The following is a 19,578-nucleotide window of genomic DNA, read 5'->3' on the forward strand; positions in this document are numbered from 1 at the left end:
GGAGGTTTATTTGCATTAATTCTCAAGCTTCCCCAAACAGTAATTTGCCTAAATAAATGGGGAGTGAAATTCCTCCCAGGAGCTGCACAATTGGTCACTGTGATTGACAAGACAGGGATGACTCATTTGAGCTCAGCAGAACGGTGGGGGCTGTAAGAACCCTTTTTGACAGTGTCAAATCCTGCTCGAGTGTCAGATCCTAACAGACAGGTCTGCTGGGTTCACACAACACTTGCGGTGCACTTGAAAGGAAATGAACAGATGTGAGGGTAATTCTTGGGTATCCACTGTCTTGTTGCTGACAAATCCTGCTTTTGTTCTACCAGACTACTGTCTCTGGCAGTATTGTAGCTACAGTGGTTACTTCAAACTGGATTTCAGGGTTATATGTGGAAGCACACCAGGAATACCATACTGTACTCCCCACGCACACCCCAACCCTCAGAGCCCACGTTTAGTGTAGTGGAAGACTTTCACCATCCTGAAAATGCCTAAGTAGGTAGATTTGACCCCGGAAACTTTAACCCCATTAGTTAGGGCATGCCCAGGAGTCCTTCCATCCACTAGCTACTGCTAGACAAATGTGGCATCACTTTGCCCCCTCTTCAAAACACTGCAGAGCATGAGGAAGAACAGAAAAGGACTGGACCTGCTGTCTGTCAACCAAGAGGAGCCCTGAAAGGCTGGACTTGATCCCTTGTGTACCCATGACAAAGATGTGGACTCCAAGGGTCATAAGGCTGACCTCCTTTCAATCTACATGGATAGAACAAGTGGTCTTCCCAGCTAATGTTCATCTAACCAGTGGCAACTGGACCCTGCTGTTAACCTCTGCCTGGCACCCTGTGACTCTCTAGGGTTCACTCTGACTAGGGTTGTGATTATTCCTTGAAGTGGGTAGTCACCCACACAATACAATAATCCAATTTCTTATACCTCCTTTCATGATTTAGGCGTGTCTATTCTCTCTTACCTTCCACTGCACTGAAAAAAGCGAGGTCTACTGCATCAATCATCCATTGTTTTCATTCAATAGAAAACATCAAAATATTGAAATCGCTCCCCACCTGCCAGCAATGCCAAAATGTATTTATCTTTGTAACCACTTTTTAGAATTCCGTCAGAAACTATGATTACAAATAAGGTTGGGCATACTGAGAAATAGTATTAGTGGGAAAGAACAGGTAAGAGAATATGTGCCAAGGCCCTATTTAGGGCATTTTTGTTCCCATTCTTCAGAAGATATTATCTAAAGACCAATTTCTAAGTACTCAGTTTAACATTTTATGTGTACAAACCGTACAGTGACAGGCATCACTATGTAAACACTTTACCACTTTATCCTCTAATTTTACACAATGGCCCTGGTTATAATAGTAATGCTTATTGCATGCATATCAGTAGGAAAGGACTGCCACCAAATACACAAGTAAGGAGGCATGGCCACAGAAAACATTTGTTAAATTAATATTATGTGAGATGGCACTATTCCTGTGTCACAATGCTTACATAGGCAGAATATGTCTCCAACATAATCATGAGTCTGAAAGATTACAGCCAATACCCAACAATACTTGTGTTGCGTTGATTGCCAGTACATGTGCCAGTGAGAAAAAGGAGATCAAGAGGAAGCGTTCTTATGTTGCAAGAAGGCTACACTCCTACTTTTCCTGTCTCTTCATTAATCCAAATAGTTGTAAACTAACATCGTGCAAACGGTGAGCATGTACTCCTACTTCCCATTCCACATCGTGGTACAAACCATGTGACTATAAAACTTTGCCCAGAGCAATACCATTACATCTTCCACATTTACCTTTCTAAAAGCAGGCTAATACAGATCACTTCAGTTGTAAGCCTCTATACTTTAGTTCTTTTCCTCAATATGAGCTCTTGTCTACAGGCAGCTTTTAGTTGCCTGTTTTGGAAGCTCTATAGTCAACAATACAACTGCTTATAGTGAGCTTTAGGGCAGCCCATTGCTTACCAATGGTACCACTGACTGGCTTTCACATTAATCTTATTTGCTTGTTTCTCATTCAATGGCTTTCTTTCATCTTATTGTGTTTGTTTCTCCCCTGGAGCATAGCTTCTTTACAATTCCTTTTGATTAGATGACATATCACTATATTGCTCATACTCAAGGATCTACTTTTTCTCCCCCTCTCATTCATTACTTCCTTCGCCACTCACTGTCGAGCTTTTTTTGCTTTTAATTTCTCTATAGTACCCAATCTCAAGCTCCTCCCTTTTTCAGCTACATTGCTATATTTTAAAAAATGTTTCCTCAATAGCCACGCCCCATGTTAATTTCTCTTCCACCCAGTCATACTTTTGCTTCCTTTCCCCTCCCATAAATTTTTATTTTAGAAAATATCCTTATTTTACATTTTTGATGAAACCAACAGCTGCACATTGCTGCCCGGCTGGCCATTTCTAATTTGAACTTTGACACATTTAAATGATTTCTTATTGACTGCTCCAAGACTGGTGTCTGCCATCTAGGAGAAGTAACTAAAAACAAGCATTGCCAAAGCTAATAGGTCTCACCTTACAGACTTATTTACTATGCCAAAGGTGTACGAAACAGTGGCTGTTGCCAGTCACAAAATTCTGTAGGCACATGCATGCATTATGATGTATGCCCACGCATCTGTCACTACACATGCAAACACCTACATAATAGCATGGGCTTCAATTATCTGTTCTTTTTATTGAGTGATCTAAAATGTTGGATGCCACCTATAGACACATGCACACACATGTAAATGCGCCTTTTTTGTCCCCCCCCCACAAAGGATTGCCTTCATTAATATTTATAAAAAATAATCATATTGAATAGTCACATACTTACAACAAGAGTATGCCTCGTGATGTTTAATGGATCTATAGAGCCAAGCATATTGTAAAGCAATTAGATGGGGTTGCCTGGCGAATTATCTAGGTTTCATTGTTAGCAAACCAAAAATTGTTTTTCTCAAAAGGTCATTTTTTTTAAAAGGCAAGGTGGCAAGATTAATGGAATTTGCGGAGCACGTTTTCCATTTCAGTACATATCTAGTAGTGAGGTCCTGAGGGTATATGGGTCCAATGTCACAGAACTCTGAATAGTTTCATCCTGAATGCAGTGTCTTGCATTGAAAACGGGTGTGAAAGGCGTAGACTGCTGGTTAGAGGAGGTTGGAGGGTGTGTGTTTTGTTAATGCAGTAGGAGTGATCCACATTAAGCAACTGAAAAACACTTAAATTGTGACAGAGAAAAATAAGGCTAGAGGAGGATGGGGTGGCAAGTTGTTAACTTTCAGCTGTTTACGTTGGGAAAAAAGTGGCAGAAGTTAGGTACATTGCTAAAGATAAAATTACTGAATGTTTCAGACATGCTGTATTGTGGGTTATTCAAAGGCAAACATGTAGCTGGAGGAACTTGCCCTTTATGTTACAAGTTATGCATGCCATCCAGATTTCTTGGGCGACATGTTCTAAAGGAAACTTCTAGGGCCTGGATCACATGCTTTTTGCATGCCGAATTGTCAGTTATGCTAGAAGAAATATGTAGCTTGTGCCTGTAAAACTTATAAAGGCCAATTTTGCAAACAAAGGTGACATCCAAATGTGTGGGAGTAAAACTGAGCATACCAAACGTCCACAGTCACAGCACATAGGTTGTAGAAGTGGGTTTCCTAAGGGATTGACAGAGAAAACCTCTGCAAGACCCAGGACCTCCTGCTTTTCAGAAAGAACCTCAAGACATGGCTATTCAAACAGTGATTTATTCTGACATGTAACCTAACGCAAGTAAAATGTCCGGAATTTGAATACTGCGCACAGGCAGCACTGGGGATCACAGATAGATGGTAGAAATACATATATAACATATTGTAACTCATTCATAATGTAGACATACACTTGGGAGTTTTGTTAATAGAGGTAGCTACAAAGTCTACAAAGCATAGCAATGCGCCACCCTTCTGTGATTTGAAATTATCTATGTAAATCGAGTCCTTAGATTTTGGTGCTCTTCGGGAAAGAATGCTTCCAAAGCACAGAATCATGCCACAATACATCATCAAACACGTATTGGCTGTAAAGGCAGGAGGGGGGCGTATTTGTATCCATTTGAGGGCCCAATTAAGATAGAGATATGAAAAAGAGTTCAGGAAAGGATGCTGCTTAACTTTAAAGCCCCTAGTTGAGTCTAAAACATTCAGTAGGCAGAATATGGGTTTAAGTTATCGATAAGTACCTACTATCTTTTAATTCATTGGAAATTAAAAGATATTAAAAACAGCCTGTCGTAGACATCAATTTCAATTCAATTTCAAAGTCTAGAAAAAGGCAAAAAAAAAAAGGCTCAAATGTTAAACACAAACACAGGAATCCCTTGAACTTAAATACCGGGAGCAAAATTGAAGAGGCATTCTTCAGCAAAATTTACTTTGCCAGGCATTTTAACTGATCGTGCAGAACAACTGATAAAGGCTTGATTAACCAATGTGCGCTGGTTTAATTTACTTAGTGCTTAGACAAAATCAGGACAACATAGAAAAAGGTAAATTATAAGTAAGTTAGTGCATTTAATCACTCAGCCTTCACACGTTTCAGGTGTGTGTTTTGCAATTCCACTTGCATCGAGCTATACACCTTTCGGACATGTTTGCTCTGCACCTTTACACAATTTGACAGTTAACAACAATGGGGTAGGACGAAATTTCTTTCACTATCTTTGGCATCAATAATAATCTGTATTCCTTTTCAATGTGTACAGAAGCTGGGGGCAACCAAAACGTTATTTCAAGGTGTTCGCATATCGAGTTTCAAAGCCGAACCCCCAATCGTATTTTTTCATTATGAAGTCGAACATTCAGTTTATTGGCATGAGTACACAAGTACGTCATCTATCACAAACATAAACAGGTATTGGCAAAGCCTAAGTGCCTGGCTTCTGTTCCCAAGCTGATGTGATGGTTACATTTCATTTTGTATTGCAATCACAAGCCCCAAAGACAAAAATAAGGGAAGAGGGAAAGAATCATGCCAACACAAGCATGCAGTCTATATGCTTGAAATGAAACCTTTAAATTAAAAAAATAACCACTATATATCATGTGCTTATATGCAGGCAGGCATAACTAGAAAAGGTATAGAAAGCTTTTTTACTTTTAACCCATTAGAAGGTAAGAGATCTATTGATGCACATAAATAGTACCATTGGTTTGAACTACTGTAATCTGAAGACCTAGTTTCAGCCACAAAGTTGACTAAAAAGGATAGAATCGAAAGAGGAAAAAAGCATTGGCAAAGTATTGGACAACATGCCCTAATATTGAAGTGCACTCCTTTTTAGGTAGATGTGCACTTGTGTTCAGGAAAAAATGCTGTGACTCACTGTACAGGAACAAATGCTGTGACTCACTGTACAGGAGAGTAGGGGTGGGTGAAGAACTCCGCTCTGCTGGCAGGTTTTGCCCACTCTGTGCGGAGTTCCAAAAAAACTCCACAAAGTGATGCAGAGTTTATTCTCTTGTGCGGTTCACCAACGTTAAATTGGCGAGCGAGAGAAATCACTATGTTGGCAAGCAAGATTTCTGAATGTTGTAGTCACAGCAGGTCGCCCGCACTGAGCAGGCTGCCGCTCATATTGAAGAAGCTTCTGCTCTACTTGAGTGACCAAAAGAAGTTAGTGCCCTCTGACGCCCCACATGATGCCATTCGCATTGATTTTACAGTGCGGGAAAAACTCCTGGTGCTGGAAATTAGCACGAACACAGCAATTTACCCAAACTCTGCCGCTCGCGGAACTCTGCGTAGCACGGTGGAGTTTTTTTCAGCACCTCACTGAGTTCTGTGTAGCAGAACTCCACCTAGGCCTACAGGAGAGCCAGTTACTGAAGTGAGTCTACCAACTCTCCCTTGCTGTTTGCTGTTGTGCGCATATGCAAAATTTGAATGACACACGAATAGGACCCATTGGACGAAGAGGGCTGACTCAAAGCCTTTCTGTGTATGTATATATGTGCGTATTATTTGTACCCTTTTATTTAAATTACATGATGCTCTTGAGATGTATAAAGCTGCCTTGAAGGCGTACCCACAAAGTAAAACCATTATTAGATATGATTTATCAATACCAACTACTGTTTTTAATTCAGTATTTAAAAAAAAAAAAAAACACTAAATGGGCCAGTGGAAAAAGTAGGACTCAAGAAACAAGTCATCCTTTTATACACATGTAGAGACAGCATGCATGTAATTTGGCCTTATTGTCAGAACAGTGTCTCATGAAGATCCAAAGCACTTACCGGATGAGAGCAACTAAGCTATTTACCTTATTCAAACATTCATCACTCTGCATCAGCACCTCATTTAATGCGGGTACCCAAAGACCAGGACTCAACCAAGTCAATACAGCCATGACATCATTACCTCAAGCTATTAGTTTGAACCAGAATTCCAGTGGTGACCTGGTTGTGGAAAAACCTCATATCACCAGAAAACAATGCTGAAACTATGAGTCCCAAGCAACCGAGAGGACAATACTTTCCTGAGCAAACTGGTTCCCTACTGCCAGTCTTGTTTCTTCATACTCATATTATACAAATACATAACATTCCTCTAAAGCAACGGTACTCAAAGTACGGCCCGCGGGCCGCCAGCGGCCCCACGGACCTAGCTTGGCGGCCCGCGAGACGCACACCAAACGCCACATCATAATGGCAGCAGTATGTAAACATAGAAGAGGGCCGCGGGAGCATGCTCCCGCGGCCCTCCTCTATGTTTACATACGGCGGCCATTGTTTATGGCGTTGCCCTGACGATCCTGGAAGCCAAAGCCCCATAAAAGTCAGCGCTTGCAGCTAACTTTTATGGGGCTTTGGTCGTCTGCTTCCTGTCACCAGCTCCACGTCTGCTGCCCGCCTGCCTGCCTGCTGTTCCACATTTGTGGCATCTTTACAGTGCTTTGAGTCAGGTAAGGCTCTTTGGTTATTTATTTATTTGTTTTTAATGTAGTGTGTGTTACTGGGGTAGGCGTGACAGCAGATTGCGCTGTGTGTGTGTGTTACTGGGGTAGGGGTGAGAGCAGATGGCGCTGTGTGTGTGCGCGCAGTGTGTGTTACTGGGGTAGGGGTGAGAGCAGATGGCGCTGTGTGTGTGCGCGCTGTGTGTGTTACTGGGGTAGGGGTGAGAGCATATGGCGCTGTGTGTGTGCGCTGTGTGTGTGTGTTACTGGGGTGGGGTGAGAGCAGATGGCGCTGTGTGCAGATGGCGCAGTGTGTGTTACTGGGGTAGGGGTGAGAGCAGATGGCGCTGTGTGTGTTACTGGGGTAGGGGTGAGAGCAGATGGCGCTGTGTGTGTTACTGGGGTAGGGGTGAGAGCAGATGGCGCTGTGTGTGTTACTGGGGTAGGGGTGGGAGCAGATGGCGCTGTGTGCAGATGGCGCAGTGTGTGTTACTGGGGTAGGGGTGAGAGCAGATGGCGCTGTGTGCAGATGGCGCAGTGTGTGTTACTGGTGTAGGGGTGAGAGCAGATGGCGCTGTGTGCAGATGGTGCAGTGTGTGTTACTGGGGTAGGGGTGAGAGCAGATGGCGCTGTGTGTGTTACTGGGGTAGGGGTGAGAGCAGATGGCGCTGTGTGCAGATGGCGCTGTGTGTGTTACTGGTGTAGGGGTGGGAGCAGATGGCACTGTGTGCAGATGGCGCAGTGTGTGTTACTGGGGTAGGGGTGAGAGCAGATGGCGCTGTGTGTGTTACTGGGGTAGGGGTGAGAGCAGATGGCGCTGTGTGTGTTACTGGGGTAGGGGTGGGAGCAGATGGCACTGTGTGCAGATGGCGCAGTGTGTGTTACTGGGGTAGGGGTGAGAGCAGATGGCGCTGTGTGCAGATGGCGCTGTGTGCGTTACTGGGGTAGGGGTGGGAGCAGATGGCGCTGTGTGCAGATAGCGCAGTGTGTGTTACTGGGGTAGGGGTGAGAGCAGATGGCGCTGTGTGTGTTCTGGGGTAGGGGTGGGAGCAGATGGCGCAGTGTGTGTTACTGGGGTAGGGGTGGGAGCAGATGGCGCTGTGTGCAGATGGCGCAGTGTGTGTTACTGGGGTAGGGGCGAGAGCAGATGGCGCTGTGTGTGTTACTGGGGTAGGGGTGAGAGCAGATGGCGCTGTGTGTGTGCGCGCTGTGTGTGTTACTGGGGTAGGGGTGAGAGCAGATGGCGCTGTATGTGTGCGCGCTGTGTGTGTTACTGGGGTAGGGGTGAGAGCAGATGGCGCTGTATGTGTGCGCGCTGTGTGTGTTACTGGGGTAGGGGCATTGTTTTGAAAAAGGGGGTGGGGTGGTTGTTCCCCCTCTAAGCCCCGCCCCCTCTAAGCCCCCCCCCGCTGTCACTTCAGTGCGGCCCTCGGCCGCAAACCATACTGCAATTTTGGCCCCCGAGAAAAAGTTTGTGAGTACCCATGCTCTAAAGCATGATCCTATGGGACATTGCAAAAAAATTCTGTAGTCAAGGAGATGGAGGACACTGGCAAAGGGATCAGTTAACCTCACTCCATTCTCATAAAGCTTTGTGTCTATAGGTTTCAGCCTGAAAAATCAGGGCACCAACACAAACTTTAAACACACATTGCAAAGCCAATACGTCTGGTCTTGGCTAGCATGCTTTTTTTTTTTTTTTTTTTTTTAAACAAACATGCAAAAGGCATTAAACATTTAAAAGTAATTACAATTAATCATGCTGCCATCTATGGGTGGTGTGTATATGCTTACAATAAAAAGTATAAAATGACCCATCGCAAAAATAATTTTAAAAGAAAATGAAATGAAGAAGGTATTGCCCCACCAAACTTGGCACTGAAGAGTACTTTTTAAATTGATATGCACAAATACTTAAACAAAATGCTGTCATTTACGGTATATGAGAGACAATGGCTGTGGTGAGCTGGCCCATAACTCCATACTGCAGAGGAAGGAAGCAAAATGTGAATGACACTTCAATAGCCCAATTGATGAATAAAATCCCTTCATGTATGCAGATGTGTACATATAAATGCTTGTCTATATAATGATTTTATTGTAAAAACAAAGATTGGCGATATGGCGAAATCTGTCTCGAAGCCAGTCCTAAGAATAATAAACGCTTGCAGTATAATGTGAGTAAATATAAATATGTAAATCACTGAAAATAAATACTAATATGTACATAACGGATACCTTCCAAAATTTCCAAATGTACTTTCAGATTTATTTTGGAAAATATGCTCTTCGAAGATTGTTCCACTTATTTATCTTGATTACAAAAGACATTTTTCTAAACTCAACAACTTATTTTATTACTGTCTCTTCTACTCCAGGTTGAGCTCTGCCTACACGTGGTACTTTCTTTCCTACGAAAGCTGTTTGTAGGACTTGCTTACTTCCATTCCTCTGAAGCGTTTCCTAGACAGCAGGTGAAATAAATAGTCTAAAATGTTCTCATTTAAAAAGAATAAGTAATTGTACATTAATTCGAAGTTCTTCTGGCCGATTAAGAACCTTTTGATTGATTCCTTTACATTCTGGCACCTATGTTGGTGCTATGCCAAGCCACTTGCAAATGATAAACTATATGAGTAGATTACAAGAACACAAATGCACTTGAGAGCACATACGACAAGACAATCAAGCGAGAAGACATTTTATTAAAACAAAAAAGAATAATGTTTTATTTGAGGGCAAACGTCCATAATGAAATGCTAGGTGGCATTTTTTCTTTAATCCGATTAGGTTGGACATAGCTGTTTCACAATATATTTTTTGTGGTGAACAGCAAAGCATAGGATGATTTCATCTGAATCCTGTACCATCCACAACATTTTTAAAAAGCCACAAAATGTTGTGTATATATATATATATATATATATATATATATAGCCATGTATATAAAAAAAACAAGTGTATGATACTGGAAGAAATCATCATATCCAGGTTTTGCTTAAAACTGGTACGATTGATTACCAAAACGCTGCACTACTACACAATGAAGTGCGATATCTGGAATTTATATTAAAAATGTTTAAAGGCAAATTCATCATTAATATGACCTTTCAGCCAGCTCATAATGTAGACAGCTTTCATTTGTATGAGGTAGCTTTTATTATTTAACACTCCAAGGGTTGCATTAGACTTGGCACTAAAGTGATCAGAGCCTTCAGTCTTGCTTTTGATAACATTAGCATGCATGCACAATAACACAACCTGGTTAGATTTGTACACAAACCAATTTTTATTGTGTAGTTCAACGCAAGCAACAACATAAATATATTTTATCAGCACACACCCTTAGGGAAAGAAGAGCTTCCTGCTAATAAGATAGAAAAAAGGATTTCAGCTCTGTTCTGCTTGAAGATAAAAATATCAATTGTCTTGCAGTCTGTACAGCATTTCGTCAATGTATATTTACTTTATTTGGATTAGCGATATGTGCATAAATACTTTAATAAACTCTAGTTCCATAAAATAAACCATTGTGTAAGCAGTCATTACATTAAAAGACGCATAATCCATAGTAAAGGTTACCAGTTTGATTATTCTGGCTACTGGACATTAGAGCTCAAAGTGACGTTCTTGGAAAAACACTTTTACTTGTTCCAAATGTACTTTCTTGTTGTTAAAATCTTTAAAATGTGCCAAATGGTAAATGAAGAAAAATTTGATTCACTAGAAATTATTCATATCACAGCGAGCCGCTACTAAACCTGGCAGGGGTGCAATATTGTAGGTAGAATTAACATAAAATATACAACTGCAAATTATCCAGGAAATAGCTATGTTCCTTACAGCACAAATTTACATTTGGAAAAAAAGTCCTACCTGTCTAGGGCTAAACTAGAGGTTTTAAAGGGGAAGTACCGGAGTGGAATATGACGAGCAGGCCTTTAGGACAGAGTAACAAATATCTGATGAAGATGTGATCTTAAGCAATTGCCAGAGACAGCAGCCAATGTTGTAAGCTCACAGGCTAAATATTATCGCAGTCAAGTATTGCATTAGTTTTCACTCTCTATAAAAAATGACTTCATCTACTCTATTAGGCAGCTGACCGCCCTCTTGGATGCAACCAGAAAGTGTGATACCTAGTAAAATGCAAATGCAGCTGTAAATATTTTATAAAACTATTGCATACATCTCACAAGCTAGAGGTCTTAATTGAGAGCAGGCTATTTTTTCTAGTCAATATATGGAAATGGAAAATGCTAATTTGTGTTTTTATACTTATAAAAAGCCCTGGAGGACAGCAAACCGCAAATGCATTCACTCTAATATTATAAATATAATTTGGTTCCCTCTTTATAACCCCTAGGGCTCTCACTTCTATCTCCCAATTGCTGGAGAAGAAGAATTGCAGATTCACTCCTGTATCATCGGTGCAGAATCCTGACCCCTGAGGGAGGCTAGCTTGGTACAACAGAGCGGCCGAGCTACTACCCGCCGCCCACACAGGAACCGAATTGGAGCAGTGGAATTTCTGCAGACTTGTGGTGGAAACAACCCCTAAACTCTGTTTAACAGGATTAAGGGGAGCAGCATGAGAACTCCACCAGATGTTAATGATTATTTAACTAGAAAGAATTTCTATAAACACTGGCAAAAAGGGTGAATTTCAATATCAGATGTCCGTAGTTATTAAAGACCATGTTTTGATGTGAATACCACAAATGCACGTGGATGTATTGTACGCTTAAATGTCCATTACTGAAATAAATAAAATGAAGGAGGAGTCATTTTAAAGTTTTCAAGCTTCTTTGATATATTCAGTGGCCATTATAGATCAGCCACAAACTCTGGAATGGTTGTTCCAGAAACGATCTATTCAAGGAGTTACCCTTCCCCTAGGGAGGCGCGCAGCACGTCTAGCGGGTGGAGCTGGCCTAGTAAGGGACTGGGAGGAGACCCGAAGTAGTGCAAGACTGCAGGCTTAAAATGGGTAGCATTCAAGTCGTTAAATTTCAGAGGGAGAGTTCCTATTTTGGGTTGAACCGCTTTATTGCAAAAATGATAAAACATTTTTATTCCTTGTAACATTTTGTAAACATTCCCAGACTCCAATGAAAGTTAATGGGAGAGTGAGAAGTGTCTATAGTTTCAATGATAATGCAGGTTCCTGTATCTCTGGACATTTTCACAACTCACCCAACCACAAAAAGAGGGGACAGATAGTTATCAATTATTTGTGTAGTAAACCTGCATTGGACACTAATGGAAGTAAGGAAAAAGGACTAGCTGCACACCGGTGGAGGTAACATGGTACCACTGTGTGTAGTACACTGACTACTATGGCCTTGCTTTCCATCACAGAGTTTTACTCACTTGTTTGTATTTACAGCAAATGTCTGCAGTGGTACGACAGCATTCATGGACAAGGGCTTCTTGCTTTACTGCTAGTCCCCGATAATAGCTGGAGCATTTCACCGTAGAGCTTTGTCCTTCAAGTAGGCAGAAGTTGCTCGCAACAGAGCTCAGTCCTTCAGTTTAACAGAAGCTATGTATGGCAGAGTTCGGCCATGGAGGTTGGCTGACGCTCTTTACAGCAAAGCTTACTCCTTCATGTTGGCAGATGCTCATTATGGCACAGCTTACTCCTTCAGCTGATAGAAGCTGCTTATGACAGAGCTTAGTCTTTAGATTGGCTGGAATTTAGGGCCCACACCCTTACGCGAGTTACAGGATTAGGAAAGAATGGCAGATAGGTATGGAATGGCTATTAAATTATATTTTACTGCATTCAGGTATTTTTTAGCCTCCCTTCTCCTGTTTAGGTTGTTGAGTATTGGTACCAGTATCGGGGTGGAGTCGAGCAAGGGCCAAATTTCCTCTAGTCTTGAATTTGGCAAAATAATACTTGAACCAAGTATCTAATCATGCCTCCATTATTGAAGAAGCTGCAGTGTGTGGAATGCTTTCTGGTGCAGATGTAAGAAACAGAATCGGCATGGTCATGCTGGTGCAATAAAGGCTAGATAGCAACTCCAGCTTTGGGCACACTCAAGAATGGCTTCATAGATAAAAGGCATTGTGAGGGAATGACTAGCATTCCTGCAGGACTTTCTCCTTTTCAACATCCAGGAGGACTACAGGAGACATTTCGAATGTATCCTTTTTTTATGGATCCCTCTCTGTGCACTATTGTAGGCTGAAAAGGCTCACTGTGTTGCTGAGTGGTTTAATTTCTCATCTGTAGAATGCTATAAAACTTGATGGGCACTTAAGACTAAAATTCATCTCTGCAGACTGTTCACCCCCTATTACAAAGCAGATGCACTTGCCATAGGCCTGAAGTACTGGAGGGAGGGAGGGAGCATGCCATCTACAAAACACTGATGCAAGTGACAGTCTCTCGTTTAACTGAAGGTGACGTACAAGAGTTAACTTGAACAGTCCGTGTAATTCAGCAATTTGAGGCTTTCAGAAGTGAGCATGCTACAAACGCTCAAATAAACGAAAAAAATATATATTGTATTTAGTCTAATATTCGAATATCCTTTTGCCGAGATCTGGTATTATTAAATATAAAGATTGTGCCTGTTCTTAAATATTAAACATTCTGATAGTTTGTTTCTAATAAAATTTTAGCAAGAAAGTGTTAAAGACAATGCAATCAAAAAATACAGAAAAGGAACTTTGCATCTCATGAAAATATTTTGGTATTTTAAGAAGCCGCAGCTTTACATGTTCTAAGAACCTCTATATAAAAGGGGTACTGGACACACAAATAGCGTACCTGTTCCAAAAAAGTGATGTAAGTGCAAAGATTGAAATTGCATCTCCTCAGGAGTAGAAGGCAATCTTTGCAGGAAGACCAAACTATCCGCATTCAGTTCGTCACAGCGACTTCCTCATGCTATAGCAGCCACTAATTTAGTTTGAGTCTGAACAGCATGGTAACCATTGCTGAAAACGACACTGGAACTGTTACTATCAATATAAATGTTATAAAAATGATGGTTTCAATGAAGGTGGCAGGAAGAAGCATTGTGACCCATGTTCTGTACTTACCAGGGCCACACTCTACATCAGCAACATTTATTTATGCACCAATCGGAAACAAGCTTCCTGTTTTCAATAATAATGCGGCAGCTTAGGTGTAAGCACCACTAGATGTCCGCAGATGCCACCTTTTCTCTTTCCCTAGAGTACATTATTTTGAAATACTTAGAAACAGGTGCTTGGGGCACCTGACAAAACTGGAGGAGGCATCCAGAGGATCCTGCAGTAACTTTTGGTCCCAGGCCTTGTAAAAACACCTGGCAACCCTGGAAGGACAAGTACAGTTAGTGTCAGGAATGCAAAAGGAAAAGTGGACACTACGCAAAATATGTGTAGGCCAACCTACAGCTCTTACTGGGCGTAGCGGCTTGGGGATATAGAGAACTGGCAGCCCATACTCATAAGAAGGCAAGCAAAAGTCCTAAAACTGCAAGTCTCATGGACTCAGCTGATTACTGTGTTATCAGAGATGCATTCCAATGAGGACAACATTTCACCGTTTAATAGTCACCAGAGCAATGAAGCACCATCACCGACGCATTTCGACTAGCAAAGTCTTGGCAACTGTGATGAAGACCATGCTAGTCGAAACAGGTCGGTGATGGGGATTGCTTGCTCTGGTGACTATTAAACGAGTATCAATTCTTTTGGAGTGCTGCGGTTTCATTTGGTGGTGGATTATTCACAGGGAAATGGTCCATCCCTGCCGCAGGTACCAGCAGCTGAGCACCCCGTGAGGGGACTGTTTTGATTTATGATATATATATATATATATATATATATATATATATGTGTGTGTGTGTGTTTTAGAGAATATACAATAAGCCACACCTTTCCTTTTGTGATGTGTGGATGACCAATGGAAAAACCTATTTTCCTATTTACAAATAACACTCAACTACAGCTATCAGCACTTTTTCCCTGAAGGGCTGCACTATGTTCACCAATTAAACCGAATGAAGAAGTTTGGACAGAAACCAGAGTACCGTTTAACAGTTTATAAAATGATCAATTATCTCTTTTTCCCAGGTTAATAATGTCGCAGAAATAAGTTGGATCGTGTCAGCTGCCAGCACAGGGAGCACCAAAGGTTACTGGCACGTGCCATCCCCGACACCCTCGTTAGCAGATGTTGGGAGGCTGAGAATCGATGCTGGGCCGTGTTAATGATTCCTCTAAAAAGAATCATCACACTTGGCTGAGAGCGCACTTACAGAAAAGGTGTCTTATAAACTGCTCTGACACAGGAATGAGCGGGGCAGTTCAAGGGAAAATGTTTAAACTAGTGTGATCGCAGTGGCACACAGCGAAGGGCTGGAAATGCTGTCAGACGTTTTATCGGTACTAAAAAACAGGAAAACTTTGCAAAGCTGTGATCGTGACGAATAATTAAAACACTGTGCAAATCATTTTTTTTATCATTGCAGTTATGAAAATGTCAGAAAAAGCCACCGAATATAATTCGAGCTGCGAATAGAAAATGTAAACTGTGAAAGAAAAGAAAAAGAAAAGCAGGGGCAATATGTTAAAGATAACCTATTTCCTTCCAGCAAAATGAATGAGAAAAGTAAATTAGACAATGGGAAATTGGCGATGTTGTCTCTTATCGGCTTGTGTTATACATAATACAAAAATAGCATTTCCATAGTAGGAAAATAACATTTGCATTGTTCAGATTTATTTTTTGGCAAATAAACCAGTTTAGCTTCAGTGTGCATTTCAGTGATGAGAACATGCTTACAAAGGGTTCCACAAATTAGTGATACTATTTGGAAAAATTAAAGTGGAAAAGAAATGTGTTACCCTATGTTTGTTCATAGGTTTAGAGCAAACATTCGTCTTTTTACGAACGGACAAAGAACCTCTGGATTACCCCAAGAAAACACATCAGTCACAGATGCCTAGGAGTACACGCTTGACCTATAAAAATGTAAAAAGAGTACGTTTCCATCTAGACAAATATGACACTAAAGTGCATTTGCCTTAGAAGGTTTTATTGTGAAATTGTTAGATTGGTTATCATTACTTTTCAGAGTATTGAGGAGGGAGACAAGTATTCTGGGTCAACAAAGCAATAACTGGCCTGCTTCGTATACGTATTTAATGCGATAATATTGTATGCTAAGTTTCAAAAGCATATACAAAGAGCTTATTGTCACTGTCCAATACATTTCTTTGGTTTATGAGGTGCGTCCAACAGCAGACAGTAAATGGCTCAGGCTACAATATATTTGTGGTTAATGGAGGGGTGATTCAAAATCTTACTATGGGGCACTGATTTTTTGCTCTAGTTATCCCTTGCCAACCTGCACCCTCTGCGCTATGATATTGTACATAAATATCTACTGGTATTTAATCATGAAAAAGAGTGCCAATATACTTAACATTGGCACCAATTGCTTAGCTCTTGGTCTTACCACATGATTTTGCAGTGCCAAATTGAATGCATACTTTGTGGCTGGCAGGCGTAGAACATACCGTGGGTCGGAGTAGAGCATACCATGGGTTTAGTGACAGGGTAAAAACGGGACCAAAAAAATATGCCTGGACATCAAAATAAAAGTGGCCCTCATTAGCAGTCTAGATAGCTAAAAAAAAGTGTCCCACATTTGCAAATCAGATCAGTTTTGAACTTCAAAAGACAAGCTGTATGGGTAGTTTGCAAGGTATGCGAGACAGCATGTATTTGGCTTGCTGCAGGCAATGTTTGAGGTGACATCAGGGAAATCAACAGTAAAAACTGGCCGACCTGGCTACATAATAGGCTCAGACACTGCTTAAAAAAAAAAGAACAGCCCACACACTGACTTGGCAGACAAACCCACCGGGCACTGCCTGATTGCCCTATAGGCCAGTCCAACCCTGTTCAGTAGCTGGAAAGTGGAAAGCAGTTTCCTGAATAGCTTTATATGCAATACTGACTTGTTTCAGATTATCAAGAGGCATTTGGCTACCCAGCCTTGCATTTGGCAACCTAACAAATATTGTATGCACCATATTTGGGCAATAGCCTCAATATTTGTTGTTTGCTCTATAATCAGGTAGCCAGGACAACTTTAAGGGCGTAGCTTCTACCAGTTAGGAAGAAGCATAATAAACACATCTAGTAGATGCTACGCCAACCTCCAAAGAATTATGTGTCCGCTGAAGTGAATAATTCTGGCAACAAGCATGAGCTATGATGAGAAGCTGAAGAAGAAATTGATGAATTCCAATTAAAAAGCACTACCACAAAGATAACCCATGAAAACTCTTGCCTGTCTAGATGTGTCTAAACCAAACTGATCCGACGTTCACACCAATACAGTTTCCAGGCAGGTATTCATCCTAAATGGTTCCTCACAACTTAACTAGCACACTCTGTAGCAAGAACATAAAATCAGCCTGAACCAAAGGGATGCAGCCGGGTTCAGAAGTGCATTTTAAAGAAAATAAATGTTTGCAAAATCAAGACAGTGATTGAGCATTGGAAAGAGGATGAGAACAAGGTGAAACGGCACGTATCATTCACTAATCCTTGCACATGGAGAAATACCACAGTTATTGATTGAGTAGAAGGAAATGCATGAAAACAAGCCATATCTATTCATACACCACATACTGCAGTCCAAGCTAACTACTTGATTTTGACTTTGGCGTCCAAGTATCTCCTGGTTTGAGGAACCTCCCCGTGCAAGCCATTTTACATCAAACGAGCCCGCTCATTCCTTCCGGATGACAAAGGAGTGAAAGAGAAATGCCCCAATTATTTGTGTACAAATGACGTCCCTGAGGCTTAAGATTCATATGTCATGGCTAATATGAACTGATACAGAGTGTACTGCAAACAGAGTTATTTCTACTTAATCGGTGAAACACGGAAGAACAAAAAGCCTAGCCAGCTAATATTCAAACCAGCAATCTGCAGAGAATGCACTGAGCCAAAAAGTAAAACTTTATGAATGTGCACACCATAATAAAATAAACATTGTGCGGCTCGTGACAGTTTCAAAATGCAACATGGGCCGCAGGCCAGCAGTAATTAGGCATAGATAAGTGAACCCATATCTGATTTCAAAACTACCCGTACCCTGAACTGAAAAAGTAGTTATCGCTGCTATACTAGGGAAAAAATCCCAATTTGCATCTACAAGCAACAGAAATCTAGCAAAAAGGTAACTAAAATACAATTTAGGGAGAGAAGATCTCCTTCAAGATAAGAAAAGTAGCATCACCACATTTCTAATTTACATATGACACCGACGCTTCGGTCGTCAACACAGAGATAGATGCCTGCAGGTCTCATGGACTAGACCCTTGGATGCTGTAACAGTAAGGGATGCTTACGTGGCAACATTTTAAAAAGTGAAGTGGCAGATTTTGACCAGTATAAAAGGGGGAATGTATTTTCTCCATTGACATATTTTTAAGCAAAGGCAGTTCTCGGCGAAAGGCAGCTAAAATATAGCTATTTTTTTTGCTTTAAAAAATCGGGAGTCTCCCGTCTGACTCAGGTCTGTTGGCATGGATATCAATGGGTGTTGAGCAACTGCAGGACCATAACACACAAATAATATACAAACATTGTTTTCCTCAAGGTCTCTATGTAATTGCCTTTTTAACCAAGCAGATGTATCTGGGGAAGATGCTAGATTGCGCCGCCGGTAGAGCGGTGTGGAGGTATCGTTTGACATACCATAATGCCATTCTCTGCACTCTAGATTAACATGGCCATGTCTAGTGGCTTTGAATGAAGGCCTAGTTAGTGTGAATAGCTATGCCTGAGGAACCTTTAGTTATATGCTTCCTTGGCAGATGTGACTCTTGATCTGCCCAAGACAGACAGACAAGAGCGATCCAAAAAACAGCAGAAAGTCAGTGGAGCACTAAATCGAAGAAGGATAGACTAGAGAGGACGGGAAAACAACAGGTGCTTTGCTCCAGTTACAAATGCTTGGGGCCATGAATCTCCAAAGACATGAGAATCATCTGCATGTGTTCCAGCTGTGCCACAAACCTACGCTCCTGCAGGATTTTAGAAGGAGAGAAACTATCACAGAGTACTGGCAGAATTGCACTGGCTACCCAAGGAAATCTTATCTAGAGGTCACAGAGGAAGGGACGAAGAGGGTACGAACAAGCATTGTTCACCTGCACTGCATCAAGTTTGAGGAAAATAAATGGGAAGCGAACACAAAATTTGTAGAGTGTTTTTAACATATTTAGAAGAGTGAAAATTGAGTTCAACAGCTCCACCACCAGTCTTCCTCATTCTACTACCCTTGTGTGATTATTAACACGTGAAAAAGGCAGATATTAAAGCAAACATGCGTTCCTGCAGGAGCAAAGATCATACTCAAGCCGTTAAGAAGTGACAATGTGATCTTTTGAATGACATGGCTAAAGCAAACCACGTATTTGAGTGCTCTGTGGCAGCAGCAATCCCACGCAACTTCATCTGACACAGTCCACAGAGGACCTGAGTGGCGGATACTTTAACTCTGCGTAGCCAATCGCATTGCGCATCTCAATATCAACTGTACCTATGAAGAAGACCGAACCTCTTGCTCAAGATCCAACAGCTAAATCTT

General features: G+C 41.4%; 1 protein-coding gene across 4 annotated transcripts in view; it reads right to left on the reverse strand.

Annotated features, from left to right (window-relative positions):
- The window catches only part of ZNF423 (zinc finger protein 423), a 397,152-nt gene that overhangs the window by 145,270 nt on the left and 232,304 nt on the right, over positions 1-19,578 (reverse strand). The window lies entirely within an intron of this gene.

The sequence above is a fragment of the Pleurodeles waltl genome, chromosome 12, assembly GCF_031143425.1.
Source record: "Pleurodeles waltl isolate 20211129_DDA chromosome 12, aPleWal1.hap1.20221129, whole genome shotgun sequence".
NCBI classification, from domain to species: Eukaryota; Metazoa; Chordata; class Amphibia; order Caudata; family Salamandridae; genus Pleurodeles; species Pleurodeles waltl.